Source organism: Lissotriton helveticus, chromosome 7 (genome assembly GCF_964261635.1).
Source record: "Lissotriton helveticus chromosome 7, aLisHel1.1, whole genome shotgun sequence".
In the NCBI taxonomy this organism is placed as follows: domain Eukaryota; kingdom Metazoa; phylum Chordata; class Amphibia; order Caudata; family Salamandridae; genus Lissotriton; species Lissotriton helveticus.
The window spans coordinates 942,730,052-942,757,492 of record NC_136068.1 but is presented as its reverse complement, the minus strand read 5'-3'; positions in this window follow the sequence as shown (position 1 = coordinate 942,757,492).

The following is a 27,441-nucleotide window of genomic DNA, read 5'->3' as shown; positions in this document are numbered from 1 at the left end:
TAGCAGACCTGACTCAGGGCCCTCAGACCCAACTACCGATCAAGAATGCATTTATTTGGGGGGGGTGTCACATTCCAAATACCCTCAATCAAAAGCTACACCACTGAGGATATTGCAAGTCAACAAGGATTTCCTTTATAAATCATGGAACTTCAAGGTGAATTGCAATATCGTTTTAACATATGGCACCGGATATTTTATAAGGGACTGCAAAATTTGCATAGTTTGCTCTTGCATAATTACATGAAATTTCAGCACAATTACCTGAAATCAGGCTATTTTTTACTGCAAATGTCTCCTTGCATCATCTTTTGACCTGATGATTCAGTTCTAAGCTAGCTTTTTGTTGTTTTTATGCATTCACAGTAATGTTTTTACAGTGAAGGGCACGTTCACACTATGGGCCTCATTTATGAAAAGTGACGAATCGCTGCATGAAAACAGCGATGCGTCACGTTTCACTGCGTCCTCCTTGCGACACCAATGATGCGTCATATTAACAGTATGACGCATCATGGCGCAAGGAGTTGCAGATACGTCAGTATTTCTGACGTATCTGTAGGCGCAAAAGTGACGCATTGCTGGAGTGCGTCACAAAAGTGACGCAACTCCAGCAATGCATCCTTTCACATGGGGCAAGCCCCATGTGAAAGGGCCTGCGCCAGTCTTACGCCTGCTGTGAGGCAGGCGTAAGATTTTGACGCAACAGCGTCCTAGAAGTGACGCAGTGAAATCTCATAGATTTCACTGCGTCACGCAGGTATAATGTAGCGCAGGGGTTTACAAAGTGACGCATCTGCTTAGATGAGTCACTTTGTAAATAGTGCGCAATAGGAGGCAAGTTTTACGCCGCCGATGCATCACAAAAAGTGACGCATCGGAAGCGCAAAATTGATGCAAGACCTCATAAATGAGGCCCTATATATATATATATATATATGGAGTAATTTGGGGAATTTCACATAACACAAGTAACATGAAATTCCCAAAAGTATGTGAAATATGCATGTGTAAATATAATTTCACTCAGACCTACATTCTATTCCTTATTTCATGAACACAGCATCATCCTTCCCACAAACTATTTCAATCCTTGACATTTTGATAAATCATATGAAAGGTATAGTGTGATTGCAGATATGAAGAATATAAGAATAATCTGTGGTGCAAAATTAAAAACATCAACAAAAATGTCGTCATTTGTTGCAAAAAGATTTTAGAATAATTTTAATGTAAATCAGATTGTGCAGAAACCCTCAGAGACTCCATCTTTCCTTTCATGACCTTCTAAATGAAAAAAAAGACGTCATAAAAATGTCTTCTTTCTGCTGATCACTGTTCATTTAGAGAAACAGATGAGAAGAAAGAAAATCCAGTTCCTGTTTTCCTTTGCTTAAACTGTGGCTGTAATTATGGTCTGTAACCTGCCTTTCACTTTCGCCTCATGCAACAGGCATCATGACGTCAGAACTCAACCATAATACCTTATTACACTTAGGCAGCTGTGTTATTTCTTTATGACAGGCAACTTGGGATGTCTCAAGTATCATGTAATAAGTAATTGAGAGACAGGCTTTCATACAGGCACCTATGTTGTATAATTGCTTTTATCTTCCTTCTAACTACTTAGTACTTTTGAACAGATGTACTCAATAGAATGTTGCAGGTAGAATCGTAGACAGGAAGCAGACTTGTAGATGATTCAAAAGGTTATTTATTCGTATATAAGGATTCTGAGTAGAGAGTGTGTGGCTCTTCCCTGGCCAGTCAATCTACAACTGCCAGGGTCTAGAACCACGCACATGGAATGTGGAATGCACTAGGCACAGTGCCCCACATTCCATAATGAACATGGACAACATCAGAAGATTATAACATTGATGTTCAGCGTATTCTAGTTTCCCAGACAAGACATTAGTCTCTAATCCTTTCCTTCAGGATAGACTTTAAATTAGGGTTTTTTGATCACCACCTTCACACCTCCTATGCCTAGTGATAAACCTCCAAAAATAATTGCCTTTGGTGACTTTGTATCGCACCTTTTGAGCAGAATATTTCATGCAGAAGTAGCGGCGTGCCCAAATGATTTAAAGTAGGTCTGATAGAGTTTTCTACAAATGTCTTCATAAATTTGCATAATTGCACAGAAAACTCCTCATTGCTACTTCAGAAGAATTTCATGGTGGCTGTTCACAAGGTCAGAATGTCAGAGGTTGAAGAATTCTACCCTTTCCACATCACTAGCATACTTCAGAACATTTCTAGGTATGTGGGAAATTGTAGGTAATACAACACTTTTTCAACGTAATGGTTTTGGCCAGTTCCACCCATCGTAGTCCAGACTCATCTGCCCATCTACAACAGCGAAATTATGTCACAGCATCCTTCTATCAATCTCTGAAGGGCTGGATTACTAGATAATCTGCGGCTCCCCGACACTAATTTTCAATACTCCTGGGGCATTGGCGTGCATTTACCTTTCTGGTGAGCTTGTTCATTGGATCTGAGGGGTTCGGCTGCCAAGATACCGATGCCCTAAATGTTTCTGTAATAAAGAAGCACATTTCTTTGACTGTTGCTGTAACTGTGCCTTTTCGGCTATGCAAGGAGCATGAAGCCCTAGACGTGAAAACAAGCATAATAAAAATACAATACATGTAATTGTTCGTTTAGATTACAGCGACCTTAAAGAGATGAATAACAACCTATAAGGGGGGTTGGTTTGGACCAGCCTCATAGACTGATGAGTAACTCACAATAATGAAACTTTTTTCCTTTCCTTAGAAGCTTTTTTTACATTTTTAATAGGAAAAACACCTGCAGCTATAGAGAAGCAGTTCCTAATTAAGACAACGCAGAAAGCAATCAGGACTCTCAAGCAAGAGGCAGCCATCTTTGTTGTTTGAGCCAGGTGTTTATACTTGTGCTGCACTAGTCGTCTTTTGAAGTCCTTTCATCTGTGAACAAAGAACATAAACAGTTTACATCAGAGAACCTCAGCTCCTGTTGCCCACACACAAACCACAGAACTGAATTTGAAAGGGAAAGGAGAGAAAAAACTAAATATCAACATTAGGCAAAAAACGTGTGCAATATTTGAAAGTTTTGCACGTTTCTTCTCATTTGTTAGGAGGACTCTCTCCAATTTTAAAGTTCGCTGTTAAATATTTTTCCTTACCACCCTAACATGGTGTTAAATTTTCTCCCTGAGGGTTTTGAACGCCTCTGACAGGGATGCACACTCTCTATGTTGGACACCATTTCCAGGGCCCTGGGAATTATGCTGTTCTTTAGCCACGATATTTCCTGTATGACTATAGATTTGCTGCACTTGCTATATACTCCATTATCTTCTGCATAAGTTGCAGCTTTTCATCAATAGTTACTAAAAACACTGTCATGCGAGTTCAAGTTCCATTGGCAGACACACTAGGCCCGAGGGTCAAGATGACGTTTGATGATTGTGTGAGCCTCTGCAGCGACTCTTCTTTTTAAAAAAAAAATTTTTATTAGCAATACATGAGAATTCAACTCACAAGAGCACAAACAAATTAAAGTATGATGAGTACATGCGTCTTAGCCAATATACATTTAACTCAAACAGTTCCATAGCAGATCGACTTCTTCTGGTATGCCCAACTTTAGTACATAGGATAAAACACAACAAAATTGACATCAAGAATACAAATAAGATAAAACAGGGCCCCAAATTTGTAAGCCCAACTTTCGCTTACGCCTACCTTTTAATGCATACAAATTATACTCTAAATTAAATTTAGCCAAGAACCTAGCCCTCCAAGCCTCAAAAGATGGGGGATCCCTTTGTAACCAACTTGAAGCTATACATAGCCTTAATACTGCTGTTGCACAAAAAATCAAATATATAGCATTCCTAGGTACACTATCAGCATTTACCACCATTTCCACACCCAACAAAAGTTGCGTAGGCGACAGATCAATGGGTGTTCCCAAAATAGCAGTTAGAAATTTATCAACATGCTCTAATAATTCTTTTAATAGCGGGCACGTACAGAAGATATGCATCACATCTGTGTCAGGGTTATCACAGCGAAAGCATTTCCCCTCCTGTCCACCACCCCATTTGGCAGACTTATGAGGTATCATATGTAAATAAAAAATAGTTTTATAATGTTGGGCAGACAGGTTAGCAGACATAAATAATTCAATGGAGATCTCCAAACTAATATCACAACATCCTAACCTACTTTCCCACTTACGATCATGTTCTTCCAAATCATTGGATCTTGTTTCTAACATACAACTATGTAACCCCCCTATTCTTACTGCTTTTCGACTGGCTTCAATAAGAGAATTAGTCCGAATATTCCACTGGGCAGTGAGAAGATTGTTCCTAATTTGTAAATATTTTAAAAAATCTGCCCGGGGTATATGGTATTGATCCATGATCTGATTAAACGATTTCAGGCCCCCTTCCGTATACAAATCCCCCACTATTTTTATTCCCTTACTCCGCCAGTTCTGCACTGTCCTATCCCAGAGTTTGCTCGGAAAGCGAGTAGCAGCAGTTAATGGGGTATACCAGGAGACTTTCTCTATCATGAACATTTTCCTAATAGTTTTCCAAACCTTCCAAGCTGCTAATACAGTCTTGAATCTTGTGCGCTTATAATAGCTCCCGTCTAGGTGAATGAACAAACAGTTTTTGGCGTCTGACCCCAGCAACATCTGATATATGGCAGGAGATTCAGCAGCAACCCATGGCCCTATTCCAGTAAAAAGTATGTTCATGTGTTGGAGTATGCATGCATAGTAGTAGAGTGTAAAGTCCGGTACAGACCACCCCCCAACCGCTCTAGGTAACACCATAAACCGTGCAGCTCTACGGGCCTTCCCTCGTGCCCATATAAAGTTCATACATAGTGACTGTAATTGTATCAACTGAGTGCGTGAGACTTCAAGTGGGACACATCTAAAAAAATACACTAATTTTGGCAAAATCATAATTTTCAGCATATTGCACCTGCCAGGTAATGACAGATGCAAGCATTCACACCGATCTAGCTGTCTACGCACCCCTTGTAAAAGCTTCGCCCAATTAGCGCCAACTAATGCTGGTGCCGAGGTCCTTAATAGCACACCTAGGTATGTTACTTCCTGTGAGACCCTTGGGTCATTAAAACCCCTAACATTATGGCACAGGATTTGCGTTTTGGCGGTGTTTAATTTATTTCCCGAGACAGACCCATATTCCGCGGCGAGATGTTCTACTGCCTGTATTGCTGCTGCAGGTTTGACAGATAGCACAGCGACATCGTCTGCGTAAGCCAGAACCCGATATTGTTGCTGCTGAACAATAACAGGCTGTATTTGTGGGCTATGGTCAAGCATTTTCAAAAAAGGCTCTATGTACAACGCAAATAATAATTGGGAGCAGGGGCAGCCCTGTCTCGTGCCCCACCTTATTACCACTGCTTTTGATTCGAGGCCCATGGTACAGATCTTAGCGACAGGTTGGCAGTATAGCCTTTGTATTGCTACGATATATTGCAGCCCAAAACCCCGCTGCCGCATTACTTCCCATAAAAAACACCAAGACACTCGGTCAAAAGCCTTCCCGGCATCTAACAGTATAAGGCTCAGCGGGTCCCCAGTAGCGTTGGCGTGATCTAATAATGTAATACCTCTACTAACATGATTTGTAGTGCCACGCTTAGGGATGAAACCATGTTGTCTAATAGACACAAGTGGTGATATTACTGTGGCAAGCCGAGTAGCCAACATTTTTGAGTACATTTTGCCATCTGCGTTTAAAAGAGATATGGGGTGATACGATGCTGGAAGCTCCGCTGGTTTACCTTTTTTTCTGAACACTATAATACTGGCTTCGCCCCATGATTTCGGCGCCAATCCACCTTGTGCTCTTTTAAATATTAATAACATATCATCTTTTATAAATTCAAAGAAAGCTTTATATACCTCCAATGGTAACCTTTCTCGGCCCGCGGCCTTACCACTTGCAAGTTCCTTAATAGCTTGTTCGAGTTCCAGCATTGTAATAGGAGCTTCTAATCTTATTACGTCCTCCTCCCCAATATCTTGCACACACTGTTGAGCTACAAATTCCTTAACTTTCTGGACATCATATTGATCATCTGTGTATAATGCTTCATAAAAACTTCTGAACACCTCCAATATATCCTTCTCATTTTCAACTCGCTGGCCATTACTATTGAAAATGTAATTGATTCTCTCAGCTGCCTCCTTCATCCTTAATTTTTGCGCCAAGCACCTACCGCTGGCCTCCCCATATTCATAGTTTAGTCGCTGTCTTACTACATATTTTTTAGCAGCCTCTTGGCTCCATTGGAGATTTATTTTCGCCTTGATCTTTGACACTTCTACTACAAATGCCCCAATATCCCTACCCATATGTATACCCTGAACTAGAACCTTTTCAGCTCTGACCAGACCCTGATATAACTCATGTTCCGTTAATGCCTGTTGCTTCTGATTATGCAAACCATAACTAAGGGTTTCTCCCCTAAAAGCAGCCTTAAATGCGTCCCAAACATGCTCAGGATCAGTGCTACCCCGATTAATATGAAACAATTCAGCTATCCAAGCCTGCATATATGCAATAAACTGCTCATCCAGAAGCAGCTTCCGGTCAAAAGAAAATGCTCGGGGTTTATTCAAAACTGCTACACCTGGAATAGATATCACCACTGGGCCATGATCCGAAGTAACTCTGGGGAATACCTGAATAGGAGCGTTCTTCAACAGATATTGAGGGGCAAAAAAAATAATCAAGTCTCACTAACTTTTTATGTGGGCTTGAGTAGAACGTATACCCCGGTTCAGAACCCCTTAAACACGCCCAGACATCCACCAAGCCATGTGCCGATATCAATGAATATAATGCCTTAAATACTTTTGGTTTCCGGCCCATATACCTCTGATTGTTCTTAAATGCATCTGGTTGCAAATTTATATTCAGATCAGCGCATAGAATCGAAGGGGTAGGCCATGCTGCTAATTCAACATTTAAATGCTCCAACACTGCTGCATCATCAACGTTGGAGCCATATATAGAGCATAATGTCAAAATCATTGCCCCAACCTTAAGCTCTGCAATTACCCACCTCCCTAATCCATCCATCGCTACCCTACCCGTGCTGCCTATATGTTTTTTTGCTAAAACAGCAACTCTGCAGCGACTCTTCAATGTCATTGGGATTTATTGTCTTTTTGCTTGTTCTCTTTATCACTCAATTTGGTTTATAATATAGAAACCCCTCAAATGGTTAAAAGGCTTTTGTAATTGCCCTTTTGTGCAGTTGTATTCGTCTTTTTTCATGGATTCCCTGTGTGGTCACGTGAATATCAGTGATGCTCGAAGCTTTTGTAGGTCCAGAAGAAAAACATTTAGCAAGGCCCCTCTTTGGTTTTAGATGCAATGAACATCTTGTAATGATTCAAATATTTACACTTTGGAAATAAGACCCCAGTATATCGCCCCACCTAGTGATTATAGTGGTTAACTTCGTCACAAAGGATTAAGTCAGGCCTGCTTCTTTACACAAAAGAACGAGTCCCGGAGACAACCTGATCAGCAGTGAATCAGTGCATACTTTAGTATTTTTTTGTACTTCTTACATATCTCTGATTTTTTACACTATATAACTTGCACAGTTTGTTCGTGTTGTGTGCATTTGAATACACAGTAATGCAGAGTTTAAATGTATTCATTCTTAAACCAATCATTTTAGAAAGACTATGACAAAGTGTAAAACAAAGCAAAGGGTATAATTGGAATTTGAATATTGAGTCTCATTTAGAGTAGGACAAAAATGCGAAAATTACCCAGAAATCGTCACATTTCACACTCACCCAACTCAGGGATCGTCTTCCTAAGTTAGAACTCAATACTTTCGGATGGTTGAGGGTCTGCTGGCTCTACTGAGGCAACCATGCGGCTGCCCAGTCAGCCGCTACAGGACTGCCGTATCCATGACACAAGGCCTATTCTACCTAGGGTGGGCTTTCCAATGCGAAGTTTTCCTGTTTGTGACCTCCAAGAAACGCATTTTAGTCGTGAACAGAGAGAAACTATAATGACTCCCACCACCACACACTGGAAGAAAACTCCAAGCATATCAGAGACATTGATTTTCAGGAGAAAAAAACCCATCTTGGAGGTTTATTTCTGAAAAATAAAAATAAAATGTGTACCGGGCCACCAAGCCATATTCTTAGCTAAGTTGCTAAGCCAGGATTAACCCCTTCGACAATGAGCACTGCTATTTCCAAGTAATGAAAACATTCTTTTTCACATATATATATGCCCTGAAAATTATCTTTGCAAATTTCATCTGCCTAGACTTGGTCTAGTGCTCTATCTGGACCTTATTATATGATGAATAATCAATATTCAAACTTTTTCATCGTAATTAATTCTTTCAAGACTAATTAACGAAGGTTGTGATTATGTTCAAAGATGTATTCTTTAAAGACTTGCTTGAAAAAAGTCTGGTCCTGTCCTGGGCAGCTGTATCATGCTTTTGTTGATCAGGATACCTTGAAGTTGTCCATGTTTGACCGGCTTTTAACTGATGGTCTCCATTTCCAGTGACCGCTCAAGCTATGCATGTCCCTTTGTTCTAAAAGGCAGAGAAAGCCTGCGTGGCCATGCAACACCCAAAGAGCCTCTTGTTTCAGTCTCATTGTCTGCGCTACGAAATGGGCTTGAAAGTGACTAGCCTGGATCCTCCTCTGTATGGAGGTTTTTCTTTATGATACAGAATGACATCTGCCGACCTCCCCTCCAGTCTACACCACCCTTGGTAAAATCCAAGTGGCCACTCCTAGTGTGATAATTGTACTTTAATTATGTGTAAGCAGGCCACAAGTCGGGGGTACACACATGTACACGGCGTCCACTCACTAATTTCACAGGGTGAACATCATTACCCCCGGCCAAGAAGTTGGGCCACACAGAAATATGGTGAACGTGTCCCCCCCGGGATACGTTCAGCAGCGCCTGTACGTTGTCTGAGCGAGGGACAGTTTTTTTAACCTCCTGCTGGCTAAGTTAAGGGGCCATCAGGCCTCCTTTTATTTGCATATCCTGACTGGAGGCGACCTAGAACCTCACACTTCAAAGTAAATGACCATGGATGGGAAACAAAGGCACACAGCTTGTTATCTCCTCACAGGTACTTAAGTGAGGCATGCTTTTGCCTTTGTTCAGTCCCTGTATATGAGATGCATACACTGTAAGAATGTCAGATGTGTTGGTAAGTCCCAGTATTTACGCAAATAACAATTTCAATAGCACTATTTTATTTCTTTTATAGCGCTACACAATTAAATGCAGGGTGTCAGGGCTCTTCACGTCACATATACATTTTACATTGACAATAAATCATGTACATGTATAAATCAATGTACAAGCTGAGTTGCATGAGACATTGTTACAAGGTGCAGGAATCACATCTCTTTCATAGCTCACTGTGCTATATTACAAGGATTAAAATGTATAAACTGCAGGAAGCAAAAGGATCTCTGTGTTAAAAGCAGTTACCCACTTTACTATCCACATAAGATCAAAATCTGTAATCTACATGTTACGTGATGTGATTTTCGGGAGACATCTTAACCTTATACTACTTTGATTCAAATCTGGGACGTTACAAAACACAGATCTTTCCTACAAATGTGTTAAACTCCAGAGTTATCTCACCATTATTAGTATTCCCTGAGATTTACTGGGCACCTTTACAGCAGATGCCTTAACCCAATAACATACTTTAAAATGTAGACTTTGCAACCAATTAAGCAGAGCTACAGAACTACAGCCATGCTTCTCCCTGTTGCCCATTTCTTTGTTGCAGGGCTTAAAAAATATATATTAGTTGAGGCCCAGATTTTGCATCAGAATGGCGCCTCTTTTTTGGCACAACCCCGACACCAAATCTCATTTGTTAAATCTCATAATGTGATTAAATGTACTCATGATATACCTGATAATCATAATCTGATGTCACTTCTTGTGATGTCACTTCCAGTGAGGTCAATTCCTCATGTACTCCAGCATATAACCGGATTAGAATGTCTCTGTGTATATGACCCTCCTCATGCACCTCTCTCTCTCCCCTGCCGTATTAACAGGCACATTTGAATGTGTCCTCATGTATGATACTGGTGCTCAATTCAATTCAATTCATGAAGCTTTATTCGGTACAAATGAATGACCATAAAAGCACAAGCATAACATATACAGTGATTCATCAAAAGTATTAAAAGTAAGAAATATTTACAAATAAAATTAACAATCAGAGTTCATTGAAGCACATACTTTTCCTGGAATTAATGCACTTATTTAAAAAAGTTGCAGTATAAAAACAGATATCCGCAGATTGTAGGTTAAAAATTAAGTCCATGGCCTGTTTAACTGTACGTACACCATACTTAACAAACATGGGTTTCAGGAAGGTAGTACGGAAGTTCATGAACAGTTGGCAAAACAGCAGAAAGAGCAAAGTGCTCTGGGTAGACAAGCCATCACACATACATGGCCCCGTCGGATGTTTCTTGAAGTTCGGTGGGCCACTAAGTAATGTGCCATACCAAATCTAAGTCTAGTGAGCACAAATTTATGTGGCTGCTTAGTCACCATAGTTAAGTAAAAAGGAAATCCTACCCCCAAGCTGTATCTATTGTAAAACTTAACAATGGACAGCAATCCAAAGGCAAATGCTTGCTTCTTCCCTACAAATGCCAAGAATTTGCTTTTCATCTCAGCTTTTGGGATCTTCGATGCTGCACTAGGGTCGGTTAAAATATTCACCTCGAATATGTCCGAGAAACAGACAACAACATATTTAACCCAAGGAATCTCAAGGTATTTGTCCAATAATAAACAATCCTCGATTATAGATCTGTTAAGTGATCACTGGTGCTCATGTAAAGCGCTCTGATACCTGATGTCTTGGGTCTAGTTCGCACTATATAAAACTCTGAACAAAAAAAGTAAAATTAAAAGCTATGCAACCACCCAATCAACATGCGGCTGCCATGAGCAGACCTGCCAACTCACATGGTGCCACTGTGTGTCACACAACTCAGCCGAAATCACATGGTAGCAGACAATGTGAGTTAGAAACCCTTGCTGCAAGCATTCCCAACTCATAATTTGTGCAAGGCTGAACACAGCTGATGTCCTTCAAGGTTTCACAACCTCCAGCGGACATCCACGGCAGTTTTTGAAACCTCATATTGTTTTTAGGGGGCGGGGTTACAGTAGCTCACATGCAGTGAACCGCCCAAAGCCACGGCTCTTACCTTGATAGCCACACCCCCTATGAAGCAGTTTTAGAGCTCGTGAGGTAATAGGCTTAAGGTCTCGGTACCTCTTTAGGCCCCTTACCCTCCTGGTTCCCTCTCTTACTCAGTGAGATTTTTTGTAAGTTGGCAGGCTGCATGAATAGCCATCTAGGCAACTCAGTCCAGCTCCCACTACAATAGATAAGTGTTAGGGTCAGGCCTTCACCAGTTTATAGAGGTTTTCTTCCCAAACCCAGGTTGCTTCTCCCAAGGCAAAGTGAAAGCACCCAGGGACTAGACCCAAATCTAAATCTTTTAATTATTCTTTTCCTCCCTGGGATCACAGTTAAATGTGTCTAAGTTGGAACTTCCTGTTTGAGAGGTCTGTCAGTAGATGTAGGGCCATCATCCCTATTATGGGTATATGTGTTGGACTGGTGAGATCTGCTAGATTACGGTAGATGCAAAGGAGTTTAGGGCAAACCACATGTTTGCAGTCTGTGTTTGGAGGAAGCCAGTCTAATTATATCCTACCTCTGTTGTCTGGGGGGGGGGAGGGGGGGTGATGTAAGAGGTAATGCTTCTGACTGAATATAGGTTGATTGTTGATGAATGTCGTCTGACTGATTACCTTTTTAAGAAGATGAAACTCTGTGCAAACTGGAACGTTTGATAAGGTTTTGAATAATCATGTTAATCCTGATGTAAAGAAAATTCCAAAGCCTTGCATTCAGCTATGATGCAATACTTACACTTACCCTCTGTTATTACCCACACGCCCTTTCTGCCCTCTCTGCTTCCTGCCAGAAAATATTTCAGCCTGTCTTGATTCTGGAGGTCACAAGACATACTCCACAACCTTCCATATAAAGAATGGAGCTTGCGTGATATTCACTCTGCCTTGGGTTGATTGCCACCTTGAACTTTGACCAATATTCCTATCACATCTGTTCAGCTCGCAACAAATAAAGAACCAATCTTGACCCTGTATTTTAAGGTTGGGATACCTCTAATACTGACCAATAGGGCCTGTGCTAATGGCACTACTAAATGACCCATTTCACGAATATTTTGGACCAGCGCAGACGAAGTGCAGTCTGTGAGAAGCGGAATTGCACAGGAACTTGACGTTTTTGTTTGCTTGCCTGGAAATCTCTGCGGACCTGAGACTACAGAGCAAGAGCATCTCCCCCTAGCTGGCATCTTCACCCTACCCTGCCCTGCTGACCAATCATTCACTATGCATGCACACAACGAGCAAATTCAAGCAATGATAGAACATACAGCTGATTGGTAGGTGCTGCAGCAATTAACATGAGTGCAGGGGGGATGTCTCCCCATTCATGAGTAGTGACCCTGCTAATGATTTTCCTTTGCTTCATTCCAATGTAACCATTTTGTAAACCTTAGAAGTCCCTATTTATTCCCACAGACAACACACCAGCCCAGTGTCCAGTGTGACATCGAAGAGGGTCCAAGCATCCTTGAGGTTGATGTGAAGATGTGTGAGGCCATCAGGAGCTCTAGCCCCACTCTATATGTCTAGATGTCAAATTCCCACCACCTGGCAACTCGTCCATAAGACTCCAAACGTAAAAATAGTCTTATGCAAGAAATACCTTCACTTTCATTGGCCCATAGAGCTTCCTGGAAATAATGGGGCCCGCGTGGCCTTAACGTTTTTCCTGCTATGTTCTATATGAGTTGTGGCACCTCTATGTAACATTAGAAGTCTGCCTAATTAAAATGTGCATTGGAACCTTGGCATCATGAAGAATCCAAAAACCAAGACATAACTGGCCAGTTCTGATATATGGACCTGTAGTAACTACCTGGTCCGAGGACCATAGCAGGACTCCAAGCCAGAGAATAAACGTAACAGTCTTAAGATATTGGCATGCCTCTCCTCCAGTGGAAGCCCAACATCCACAGGGAATCTTGCATGGGGCGGCTCCTCCATTAGGGCAAAGGAGCGCCGCCCCACTGCTTTCTCGTAGTGCGAAAAGCAGAAAATAAAATTTTATTTTAAATACCATTTTATTTTCTGTTTCTCGAGCTGGAGAAAGCAGAAGGCAGGGGTATGCCTGGTTGTGGACGGGCGGGAAGATATGCCTGGGTGGGGCGGGCGGGTGGCCGGTTCGGGGAGGAGTGGCTTGCACCACTCTGAGTACCCTTACTGCTTTGGTCGGCCCAGGGGCTGACCAAATTAGTCATGCACACTCTACATTTTCTCTATGTAGAGAAAATGGCCTCCCTACAGGAGGTCGGCTGGGCGCTGGGCGAGACTCTGCACCAATCACAATGCTGCCATTACAGCGTTGTCATTGCCTTACAGGAGGGGAAGGCGTCGGGGGACCAGGCCCAGGAGCAGAGGCTGGTCAGGTAAGTTTTATTTTCCCCCACCAGTCTCGTGGTAACCCCAGCACGACCCCCCCGAGATTTGCAAGCTGCGATGAAAGGAATCTTGTGATGGTACAGGGCACTGGTGAGAAAAACAAATTTGACTTCAAGCACAGACATTCTTGATGTCTCTCTTAGAAAATGTTTGACCAGTAGACATGGGTTTTAAGGAAGCCAATTGCATTAGGAAAGGCAGTGCCACTGAGTTGCCGGTACTTACTGTACTCAATCACCACAGCTTTAGCTCTAGCTATTGCACTGCATGGACTTACTGTGCCCAATCACCACGACATTGCCTCATGCTTATACCAATTCTTTTCATCTAAACTCAGCTCACAGTGTCTATATCAAAGAGCACCAACCATTCCCTTAGTGTAAGGTTATACCTCTAGTGACTTGGGTGTAAATGAAACATTACTGAGGTTGAAGCTATCTTCTTTGAGATTATATTTCAAAGGTCTCTGAAGAACTGCAAATCTCTCCTATGGTGTAACATCTACAATGCTAATTATAGGTTGTAGTTGCCATCAGGGGTGGCTCATCTGCTAAGGCGTGGAGCATCGCCCCACTGCACTCAGAGCAACAATAATTGAAATAAAATGATAACAACCTCGTTATTTTAAATTTATTTTACGTTGCTGCAGGGCTGGGTTAGGGTGGGCTGTTCGCACAGGGAGGAGGAGTGGTTCATGCATACTAAGTGTGCATGACTGCTTGAGCCGGCCAAACAGTCACACACTTTGCATGTTCCCCACCAGGCTGAAATTCACAGTCTGGTGAGGAACATTTACAGGCTCCCTGTCCCCGACTGAGCACCGATTCACGGCACTCAGACCAATCACAACGCTGCATTGGAGCATTGTGATTGGCTTAGGGGAGCCGGGGGGCTTCCTGGTTCCAGGACTTAACGAAGAAAAGTTAGGATGCTGGTCGTGAAAAAGTAAGTAGCTGCTTTATTATTATTTTTTTTTTTCAACCCCTCCACCCACTCACTCACCATCCCTGTTTCCTGCCAGCCACCACTTGTTGCCGTTTGTTTTTATGTTATCATAATATTGTGCTTTAATGGCAGAGTTTCGGCTTTTGTTAGGAGTACATCAGTTCATCGGCTCTATTTAGAGTGAATGGTTTGATGTACTTTTTTCTGATCAGGAGCACCACTGAATTCTTGGCGGTCCTAAACAGAAAAATATGAACTATCATTGGCAAAGACAAAAGGTCTTGCATTTGTGACCTTGTGCCTTTATCAAACATTTTTTGGCCATGCAGCACAGCATCTGCAACTCATGCACATGCATAAAATGTGACTAGGATGCTTTTTGGGTTTCTTTTAGCAATCGATCAAGTTGAATTGACAACTAGAAAATAAAAAGTGGAAATGCATATACTTTTTTAAGAGGCAGGCGGGGGACTGGAGGCAACAAGGAGAGGGCTACAGGGAGGTGAAGCAACAAAGTGGAGGGTGGAAGTAAACAGCAAAGGAACACCAGGAAGGGTGGGTGGAACAGCGGCAACCCAAGAGACAGCCGGAGAACAAAAAAGCAGCAAGGGAGAGAGTGGGGGAACATGGAAGTAACATGTGTAAGAGTGGGGTATGCTGATACAACATGTGAGGGGATGGGGAACCAACAGGGGGGGCTGGAAAGGATGCAAAAGGATTGGGAGGGCAGGAGCAACAGCATCAAGGGGGTTGGAGGAAAGCAAGCCGGAGGGCACATGTGGGAGTAAGAAATGGGGAGAAGCACACATGTGAGTGCAATAGGGACTAGGCAGGGATAAGCAGTCAGACAACAGAGAGGAACACGAAGTGCAGGTGAGAGATGTACTCGAGGGAGACCGCTCTAAAGCACATACACTCTAATTTTGTGCTTCACACAAAGGAAAAAAGTAGTACTTGAAAGCATGCAGTGGAAGCAGCTTTGTCAGCCAGTTAAACAGATTGTAAAGTAAAATGCTCCATGGGATGGACAAACAGAAGATTGTTAAGCTGGGACACAACTAAGAAGCTGTCAAATGAGAATGACAGGGAAAGCCAACCAATGGAAAGCAATGAACGTGCTCCAAGCCATTCAATGTTCTTGGTAAACCAGAACATGCCGCAAACAGTCAGCACATATGATGTTTAGTAGGCTTGAAGTACAAATGGCCCCTACAACTTGGGAGAAAACTCCCAGGGTATCTGTCATTATATTGTTTCCTTCCCAAGAAACTCTCTCTTTGACAGTTTCTTTTTGGAAAACAGAAAAGTCTGCTGAGTTTGACTTTTATTAATTGGTGTAATTTGGTAATTTTGAGTAACCAAATTTACGTGAAATTACTAAGATTATGCCTTTATGCCATCAAGCATAATTTGGAGGAGAAATTGTAACACAAGATGCATTGTTTGCTCACAAGTGTCATTACAGGTAGATGTTGTACTCAACAGATTTTTCAGGTAATTTTTGAGAGCAAAACTACAAATCTGAATGCAAGTGCCAAATGTTTTGACCACAAGCAGCAGTTCCTTTAACCGGTTCCATGCCGAGGACGTTAAAGTTACGTCTTCGGCTGGGGCTGGGGGTAACCGTTACTTCCTCTGCACCCTACCAAGAAATCCTTCTGGTGTAAACAGCAGAGGGATTTCCTTTTATTTTTTTTGCCTCAGGAGTTGGGAAAGAGCTTCCCCAACCTCCCGAGGCATGTGATATTTTTTAAATGTAATGACACATGCACATGTGGCACACTGACATCATTACATTAAAAGTGAAACTGAAATGATCCGATCGACTTGTTTCCCTTTTACTGCTTCAGTGCTCGTGGGGCTCTTTCAGCCCGAGCACCAAAACACATGGGAGAGGTATCCCTGGAAAGGGGAGAAACCCCCCTTTCCAGTGATACTCTTCCCTAGTGGATCCCTGCTTGTGGATTGCCGCAGTACGGCAACCCCCAAGTAGCGACGAACCCCATGCAGGGATCGACCACTAGACAGCAGGGTGTGGGGAGCGGCCCCTTGGACAAGGGCCTTTGCCCCCCACCTACTTTGGACACTTGGAGTCTTTCTGCCTCCCCGGGGGTCAGATAGGGGCAATAGCCCCTGATCCCCCCGGGGCACAAAGCACTCTAGGCACCAAGGATTATTTTTATTTGCATATGTAGGGTTGGGGGCTGCCCAAAATGGGCATGCCAATACCCACACACCCTAAAAATCAAAACAGGCAGTCTTTCTGCCCCACGGGGGGCAGAAAGCCCACTGGAAACAAGGGATTACATATTTACATATATATGGTTCAACATGGCCGTGAGAGAGCACCATCGCCTGCTGAATTGTGAAATGTTCGTCAGTAGGATGAGGCTCAGACTTCCGAACTAATTGGAGTTGTGATGAGCGCAGGACTCTTTGGTTTAATACAGCGCGCTGAACTGCAAAAACAGCCTACTAAAGGTTAAAAGTATGCATCAATGTTTCAAAACTCTCGACTTTACTTCAAAGTGAATACTTTATATGCATCACAAGGACTGCAAGTCCCACAAATCTGGGTATGACGGTGTACTTAACACACGCCTACCTGGGGGCTTGTCTTAATAAAATGCTGAAAACATGCGGTGCATTTTCGAGTTATTTTGCAAGCAGCCCCTGAGGAGGGGGGAGGTCCCCCGAAACGCGTCGGGCAAAAGAAATTAAATTGTGGAAAGGCATGCTGACACAAGAAGCCCGGAGGGTAGAGCCCTGCAGTGTGCCTCTCGAACCTTTTAGGCACTTTGTTGAACCATTTACATATATATGTAGTTTCTATGTAATATTACATATTTATGTAAATTTAGGGGTGTGGGCTGCTCAGAATGGGCATGCCAATGCTCCCACAAAAAATAGCCACAGTCTTTGTGCCTACCCCGGGCAATCTCATCTGCCCTCTCTGGTGGAAGGGGGCAAAATGCCCTCTAGGAATCAAGGATTTTTTTTATGTTAATTTAGGGGTGGGGACTGCCCTGAATGGGCATTGTATTGGGGGCAATAGTCCCTGGTCTGCCCCCTGGGGGAGGGGTCAGTAATACCACTAGGAACCAGGGAAAATATGTATATATTTATCCAGCCCATCGCAGGTACATTGACACTTTTACAATGTTTTCCTTATGATTCGGTTGAACCAATAGAGTGACACATACATACAAACAATCTAGTGTAGATAGTTTACAACCTCTGGTCCTGAAGAATCGCGAGTCAATAGACATAAACGCGAGAAACATGTCGACCGTTATCATCAAGACTTTTTTGAATAAGTCTTAACAACTGACACATTAATAGGGGACAGTATACCCCAATAAGTACCGGTTACACTGTTTTTACTTGAGGCAGGAGACCCCAGAATAAAGTTTTTTCAGGTTCTCTCAGACCCATTTTAACTCACTTTCACGTCTACACTTTCCTGGCCCCATACTCGCACTTCACCATACGGCTTTTGGATAAAAGATCTCCGCCAAAGTCCCCCACTTAGAGGTGAGCCAGTTGCGTATTGCACCGCCGACCCGACGAGGAACAGCCCAGATGATGAAGCATGACACCTGTAAGGGTGTGTGAGGGCATTATAATCCAACAAATGGATTCCCCCTGTAGATCCCAGTGAGACACAGCGGGTCCTGGTTCTCGAGTGACTTTCACAATTTCCCCCCCAGAGGAACAGCACTACAATCATTTTTGACGTAAAATTTTTAAATAGCCAAAGTCTTCCTGCCTCCGGAGGCCAGATAGGGGCAATAGCCCCTGATCAGGCCCCCTGAGGGGGCAGAAAGCCTGTTAAGCACCAGAGAGCATTTTCTTTAGCCAGAGTAGTGGTGGAGACTGCCTAGAATGGGCATGTCAATGCCTCCTCTCCACTAAAAAAACAAATGGACTGTCTCTCCACCCCAGGGGCATTTAGAGGCAATAGCCCCAACTTGCCCCTTTACCCCTGGGGGCAAAAAGCCCACTAGGAGGCCTGGGACTAATTTTTTTTTACTTGTTCAGGGATGGGGTCTGCCCAGAATGAGGATTCTAATGACCCACTCCCCCCCCCAAAAAAATAGCCACTGTCTTTCTGCCTCCCTTGGGGGTGCAGATGGGGGCAATAGGTCCATATCTGCCCTTGGGGGCAGAAAGCCCACTAGGCACCAGAGATATGTTCATCCGCATGACAGGGAGTGCCCCGTTAGGCAAGGGTCTCTCCCCTTTTTTTGCTCACACGTTTGCCCATTTCTTCCCCCCTTGGGAGCAGATCAGCAATATTTTTAGGCTCATCTGCCCCTAAGGGGAGCCAAAATCCACTAGACACTAGCAAACGTTTCTGTGTGTGTGAACTGGAGTTTGGCTGATGGACTGTGTGTACTGGCATTTGGCTTTTTGGGTGGGCCAAACTACTAGTGTGCCTGGACCGTCGCTTGGCTAGCGCTCTGCATGGATGGCACATGTCTGGCAGTGTGTGTGAATTGTCACTTGGCTTGCGTTGTGTGTGGACTGTTGGTTAGCTGCCGATGTGCTTGGATGGTGTTTGCCTAGTGGTCTGTGTGGATGACGCTTGGTTGGTGCTGTGCATGTATGTTGCATGGGTGGCGGTGTGGCTTGTGTGGATCCTCCAGCACTTTATTACCCATAATCCAAGAAACAGTAAGGGGATAATGAGAATTTTAGGTTTAAGGGATGAGTAGAGGAAAAGGGAAATTAGGGGGATTTTAGGGTTTAAGGGTAGGTAAAGGGTAGTAAGGGCGATTTTAGGATTTAAAGGGTAGAAGTAAAGAGAGGTAAGGGTGATTTTAGGGTTTAGGGGTGGCTAGAGGTAATGGTACGTAAGGGTGAGTTTAGGATTTAGGGTTAGGTAGAGGTAAGGGTGATTTTAGGGTTTAGGGGTGGGAGGAGTTAAAAGGAGGTACAGGTAATTTTGGGGTTTAGGTATGGGTAGACATAAATGGAGGTAAAGGAGGTTTACATTTTAAAAAAATTAGGCTTCTGGTTTACCCTAAAAAAATAAACAAGCATTGGCAAAACCATTAGGATTCGCCTATGCTAACTTAGGTGCTACGGTATTGTTAAGGTCACTAAAATTGTGTGGCCGGAGAAAGCCAAATTATGCAGAAGTGTTGAGCCAAAAATGAGGCGACAAAAGGCAAATTATGCGGCCCAATTTGTAATAGTATTACTTCAGCGGTCTTTCTTTATTTAAACTTGGTAACTCTGTGTGAGCATTGGCTGCACTTCCTTAGTACCAGTTAAATACCTAAATATAGCAATAAGTAACAGAAAGGTAATCGTTCCAGCTTTGCAAAGGGCCTTCCACTGCACAGCAACAGATGTCTCTGCATTTTTTGTGCAGAACACTGTATGGTATTAAATCATTAAACTCTCTGTGGGTTTTGCAGCACTGCACATGCGTAAAAAGCAGCATACGTGTATTATAGGATACTGTTGTGTCGTGGCAGTGACGTAACCACAGCGACCGTAAATTTACCACATCACAATTTGCTCATGGGTGTGCTTTTCGATAGTACCCTGTCGTGACCGGGCCACATGGTATGGTCCTGGTCACGTGATGAGTTTGTAATAAAGACGCCTACCGTGGACGCGACATCACTGGACGTGTGTGCAGGATAGCCATCCCACCATTACAACTGGCTCCGTGTAATTATTGAAGACCTGCATTAAAGCATTCACCCTGGTCATGCCCCACTCCGGAGGCACGACATAACACTGGCGACGAGGGCGAGTGTACTCATGTCCTGTTGCGCTCCTGCAGGCGGCGGTCGTGTGAGGCTGTCGGGGTCTCCACGGTGCTCGTGCCCCTGGGTGTCTACTGCCGTCGCGGGAGGAGGTCGCATGGTCGCATTCACATTTGGTTAGGAGCGCCTTGATTGCGGCCCGTGCGCTGTGCTCTGTGTGCTGTGGGAGTGTGTGTGCATCTCCGAGCGCTATTGTTGAGCTCCCGGCCCCGCCCACACTGGAGTGACGCCTGCGTGCATGCCCAGCTGCTGTGTGCTGAGTGAAGTGCGCACATGAACAGCTGATCGGCCCAAAGCAGCTCCCACACACGGAGCTGATCAAGTACCCCCGGTGGCGCCTGCTGGTACTGCAGGTGGGAGCAGCACTGAAAAGAAGGCAGTTTCAGTTGCAAAACAGTGAACAAGGGCACAGCACCTGACATTTCCAGTCAACAGCACATGCCTTGTTGTGCCTACATGTGTGGAAAAACCCCCCCACAAAAAGGACGCTCACTTCACATTTCCACAGGCAGGAAATATGGTGGCATAGGGTGTAGGGAATCAGCCTTATCTGTGCCCCAGTACGTCAGGAGACATCCTTAATTTGTGGGAGCAGCAGAGTCTGTGCCCGGGCAGCAATTTTGGTCTGGTGTACCCCTCAATCAAAGGAAGGCATTGTTCTTCAGTGCAGCGTCACATCCTCGCCACATACTGCCCTACAGAATACTCAACATGTCTCAAATTCCCCCCATTGAGCCGTTCGTAGTCGAGGGTTCCCCGTCGGCTCAAGCATCCATGTAGAAGGAATGGGTGGAACGCCTCATCATTTTTTTTGAAGCTACAAAGGTGCATAAAGACCAGAAGAGGGTCATGCTTCTTCATCTAGGGGGGAAGGAGATTCACTGCATCACAAAGACTCTAGTAGAAGCAAAGCCCAGGACTCACATGACCCTCATCAATGCGCTCACCGGCCACTTTGAACCTATTGCCAATGAGGATTACGAGCGTTTCATATTTCGGCAAGCTAGACAGGTATCAGAAGAATTGCTCGACACATTCCACGGCAGGCTCAACTTCCTGGCATCCACGTGTGGATTCAGAGATGAGACAGAAGAGATCAGAGGACAAATCATCCAAGGGTGTGCATCGGAGAAGCTTAGAGAAAGGATATTGGAAGAGTCGGGCAAGCCGTTAGCGGATATCCTAACCCTAGGACCCACAAAGGAGCTGTCTAAAGCCAGGGCAGCACACATGGAGGCGGCACTGAAGTCAACTGTCAAGGCGGAACCGGTAAATGCAGTCACAGTAAAGCCAACAGACTGTCGCAACAGAAAGCCATTCAACAGTGGATCAAAAGGAGGTCAACGATATTGCGGATACTGTGGTGGGCCCCCTCATAAAGCAGCTGATTGTCCCACGAAAGGCATGAAATTCTCAGGCTGTGGCCGTTTTAATCATTTTGAGAAGGTGTGTCGGTCCAAGCAATACCAAAAGCCTAAGCAGGAAGTCAATACGGTGCCTGTGGGAGGCGGTGAGTCGACTGACATGGATGACGACTAAGAAGAAGAAAAGGCAGTCCACAAGGTGCACATGATTGGAGCCACGGTGAACAAAAGACGACGGCTGCCACAATGACACATTCAGGTGGGAGTACAGGATGTCACGGCCATAGTAGATACGGGAGCCACCATCAACATAATGGCAGCTGCCCTCCACCAGTCCATGCACCCGGCGCCCACTCTACAACCTATCAAAATCACAGTCTTCGCATATGGTCAGGACAAGCCGTTGGAAATTAAAGGCAAATTCAAGACCACCATTACACATGAAGACAAGTCAGTCAGCACCACGGTGTACGTCACTAAGGATGGACAAGGCACGCTCCTGGGATGCCGAGCAGCAGAAGATCTCGGCATCGTGTCATTTGCGTTTGGGATCCATCAAGAGTCGATCCAACACAACTCAAGGAATTCGCATTAATCTTTGAGAGCATAGGGAGGTATAAAGGAAAGGAAATACACCTTCATATTGACAAGACTGTACAAACTGATAGCTCTACGACACCGAAGAGTGGCCATTCATTTGCGGCCGTTGGTGGAGCAAGAGCTGCTAAAGCTGGAACAGGCGGGCATAATCAAGAAGTTGTCTGGTCCCACGCCGTGGGTTTTGCCGTTCGTTGTAGCCCGCAAACCAAAACAGCCCAGAGCCGTAAGGATATGTGTTGACATGCGATTGCCAAATGCAGCCATCAAACTAAAGCGACACATCACCCCGACCATCGAAGACTTGATCAGAGAAATGGCCGGGGCGGGCTGGTTTTCAAAGCTTGACCTGCGATGGGGATATCACCAACTAGTCCTGGATCAAGCATCAAGAATCATCACAACCTTTTCCACTCATGTCGGTCTCCGCAGGTACACCCGTTTGAGTTTCGGAATATCAAGTGCGGTTGAAGTGTTTCAGAATGTCAGCCACGAGCTGATCATGGACACTCCCGGGGTCATAAATGTGAGCGATGACATCTTGGTGGTGCATGCCAAGTCAATCTGAGCACCATTCCTGCTTAGTACAAGTTCTCCAAAGAATCAAAGAGGCAGGACTGACATTGCATCGAGAAAAGTGAAAATTTCTCATGAAGAAATGACAGTTTTTCAGTTACACCTTCTCGGCGGAAGGGGTAAACCCGGATCCTGACAAAGTCAGAGACATCAAGAATGCACCCGCCCCAGCCAACGTCACAGAAGTCTGCAGTTTCCTGGGTATGGTGAACTACTGCGGGTGTTTCATCAGAGACCTCACGACCCTCACTCAACCCCTGAGGGATCTCACCAAGGACTCGGTCCCCTGGGTATGGGGAGCTACACAAGAAAACGCCTTCCAAGATGTCAAGGCTGCTCTGTAGGCCGCCACCACTTTGGCGTTCTTCGACCCGCAGAAGCTTACACTGGTCGCAGTTGATGCTGGTCCAAAGGGACTGGGCACCCTACTCACGCAGCGACGCACAATGGATGAAGACTGGGCCCCGGTGGCTTTTGCCAGTCGCTCCCTTACTAATACTGTGCAGCGATATTCTCAGAAAGAAGCCATTGCGATTCACTGGGGATGTCGTCACTTTCATCTTTATGTCTACGGAAAACCATTTGTGGTGGCCACCGACCACAAACCACTTCTGCCTCTGTTCTCCTGCACCTTTTCAAAACCACCGCCGAGAATTGAGAAGTGTATGCTGCATCTGCAGAACTTCAATAGTCGGATTGAGTATCAACCAGGGAGCCGCAATCCTGCTGATTACTTGTCATGGCATCCAAGGACGGCCATCGCTCAAGAAGGAGGGATGCTGCAGACACGAAAGAATATGTCCGATGCATCACGAAAGATCCTGTCCCATTCCTCTCTCTATGAACGATCTCACTGACCGACAGAGTCATTCAATTGGCACACTGTGGCCTGCAAGGAATGGTCAACACCAAGTCGCGATTGAAGACCAAGGTGTGGTTTCCTTTGATGGATGAGCTTGTAGAGGCCGCTGTCCGAGAATGCCCCTGGAGTCAGGCAACCGGGGCAAGCCCTAAACCTTTTCCTGTGATCACAGAACCCAGGCCATCTCATCCCTGGCTAAGTGTTAGTCTAGACTTTGGGAGCCTATCAGATGGGAGACACACATTCGTGGCCATTGACGACTTTTCCATGTATCCCGAAATAGAGGTTGTGAGCACCTTCAGTGCAGCGGAGATAATCCTGAAGCTGGAAAAGGCAATGGCAACGCATGGTATATTTAAGGAACTCAAGACTGACAATGGGCCGCCTTTTCAAAGCCAGGAGATGGCAACATACCTTGCATCGTTGGGCATCAAACACCGGAGGGTTACCCCTTGCTGGCCACAAACCAACAGGGAGGTAGAGAGATGTATGCGGACTTTAAACAAGGTTATCTGCATAGTACATGAAGGTAACCAGCCACTCGAGCTCACCCTCTTCACGTTCCTGAGAAACTATCGGCAAACTCCTCACACCACCACTGGCGTGGCTCCGGGGCATCTGTCAATGGATCGAGTGGTCATGGACTCAATTCCTCATCATCCCCAGTGGTGCCCAGACAGCCCGGATGATCACCGGATTGATGAGCAAAGATGCCGGACGCATGAGTAAGTCAGCCAGCGCCGCAACGCCCGTCAAGTGAACCTCCAGCGAGGGGATAGGGTATTACTCAAGAACCGTTCGACCAAGAGTAAGTTCCATTTTTCATATGAAAGGTACCCCTGGACTGTCACCAGAGTACGAGGTACAAGAGTGATGGCTAGGAAGGGTGGTGAACTTCTGACCAGGAAAGTATCCCACTTCAAGAAGTGTCATATTACAGAGACTCCTGTGTTGGACCAGGGAGTAGAACGCCCACCTCCGGTACAGATCCACTGTCGAACTATCCCTGGGACACCGGAGGGCCTGAGAAGCTCAGTGTCCCAAACCGCTGAGCTGGATACCCGTCTGTCAGTGGGCAATAATGTAGAAGTAGCAGATCATGATGAACTACCTGAAAGCTAGGAAGAACCTTTGCCCATATCGGTGAGCGAGAATGCTGGAGTAGAGTCCTGTGGGCGGGGAAGTTACCAGTATCAACTCCGCTGCAATCCTGAGCCGAACAAGAAGCTGAGAGACTATTTCACATAAGACTGTTCTTGTTTAAATCTGTTGTTGATTTTTGTTTGTTAAGCAGGAGTGGCCCCTGCAGATGAAGTTTGCAGCCAGAACTTTTGGACTCTTGGTGGACTAGTGTCTTTGTTTTATTTTTGGGAGGAATGTTGTGGCACGGCGGTGACGTAACGTAAATATACCACACCACCATTTCCTCATGGGGGAGCTTTTTGATAGAACTCTGTTGTGCCCGGGCCTCATGGTATGGTCCCGATCACGTGATGTGTTTGTAATAAAGACGCCTACCGCGGATTTGACGTCACTGGACTCGTGTGCGGTAGCCATCCCACCATTACAACTGCCTCTGTGTAATTATTGCTGAGCTGCATTAAAACATTCACCCTGGTAATGCCCCACTCCGGAGGCACGATATAACAGACACCACAATGGAGTGTGAGAGCAGAAAGCGCTATACACAGTGTGAAAGCACAAAGCGCTACATACAACAGTAATCGGGCGTGAAAGCACAAAATGCTATACTGTAATGTTCGTATTTTTATTTGCTTTGGATCTTGTGCGGTCCACGGTGTCTGCTAATGTTTTGTTCCGCTCAGGAGTATGAGCGGTGCCTCGGTGACAGGGTGGGGGGATGGGTGACAGGGTGGGGGGTGGAACAAAGGATCCTTTAGAGTACAGATTGGATCTGACAGTCCAAGGACTTCCCCATTAAAGGAGCTCAGCTTTTAAAAGGAACTTTTCAAAGGAATAAACTATTTAATAAACTTATATGCGCTTCAGACATACACAGACTAACATGCAAGTACACAAACTTGCTTATTTATGCCCTTCTCGAAAAAGGGAGCATGACGGACTTGCACACATAAACCGGCTATTTTGCCATGGGTACTGCGCAAGTGCTGTGCAGGCGAAACCTAACAACACAGATGGCTTATGCAATAGGATCGTGTAATTTCCCTTTCTCAGAACGGTTACTTGCAAGCGGTCATTATCTGAAATTAGGGTCAGCGTTCACTAAAGCACTGAACCAAGAACTCGACTGCTTTGATATGTTTTAGAGAAAACTCGGTTATTCTGTCTCCTGTGAGATGTTTATTCCCAGGAAGATCGATTCCCCCGCCAAAAGACTCATATGTATTGTGCGATATAAAAACTATGGGCCTCATTTATGAGGCGTTACGTCACTTTTACGCCGCCGGTGCAGCGTAAATATTGTGCCTTGTTGCACCATATTTACATAGTGACGCATCTAGGTAGATGCGTCACTTTGTAAACCCCTGCTCCACATTATACCTGCGCCAGGTATAATGTATGCAGGGGGGGGGGGCGTTCTGACGCAAGAAAGGGTCATAGAAGTGACGCAGTGAAATCTATAAAATTTCACGCCGCCACTTCTAGGACACAAATGCGTCAATTTCTTACGCCTGCCTCATAGCAGGCGTAAGACTGACGCAAGTCCTTTCACATGGCCTTTATAGGGCCTCATTTATGAAAAGTGACGCATCACTGCGTGAAAACAGCGATGCGTCACTTTTCACTGCGCACTCCTTGCGACACCAATGATGACACCAATGATGCGTCATATTTACAGTATGACGCATCATGGCGCAAGGAGTTACAGTATGGCCCAAAAGTGACGCATTGCTGGAGTGTGTCACAAAAGTGACGCAACTCCAGCAATGTGTCCTTTCACATGGGGCAGGCGTAAAAAATTGACGCATTTGTGTCCTAGAAGTGGCGCAGTGAAATCTTATAGATTTCACTGCGTCACTTCTATGACCCTTTCTTGCATCAGAACGCCCCCATGCATACATTATACCTGGCGCAGGTATAATGTGGCGCAGGGGTTTACAAAGTGACGCAGCTACCTAGATGCTTCACTTTGTAAATATGGTGCAACAAGGCACATTATTTACGCTGCTGGTGCGTCACAAAAAGTGACGCACCTGCGGCGTAAAAGTGACGCACAGCCTCATAATCTTACCAAAAATCCCTCTAAGGTCATGCATCATTCCCTGGATAGATGTCATTCTCACGTTTTCATTTTGTTTGCATGTTTTGTCTCCTGCTACTTGTCAACCATTTTATGTATTTCATGTTTTTAATGCTTGAATACCGTTCGCATTGTCCCGTGGAGATTTTGGTGTCATCACAACAAATCGTGGCACGCCTGGACATACAGGTCATCAGTTCAGCCATTGCTTGAAAATTTATTATGAAAGTGCAGGTACTCTGATTCCCAGAATACCTGGTTGTAACGTAGAAGTGCAGAAACGCTGTCGTTAAAAGTACTACAATTCTGCTGGTTAAATATACGGCACTGTGCCTTTCAAATTAAAAGATGCAGCTACTTAATAACTGTCCATTTAAAGCATGGATTTC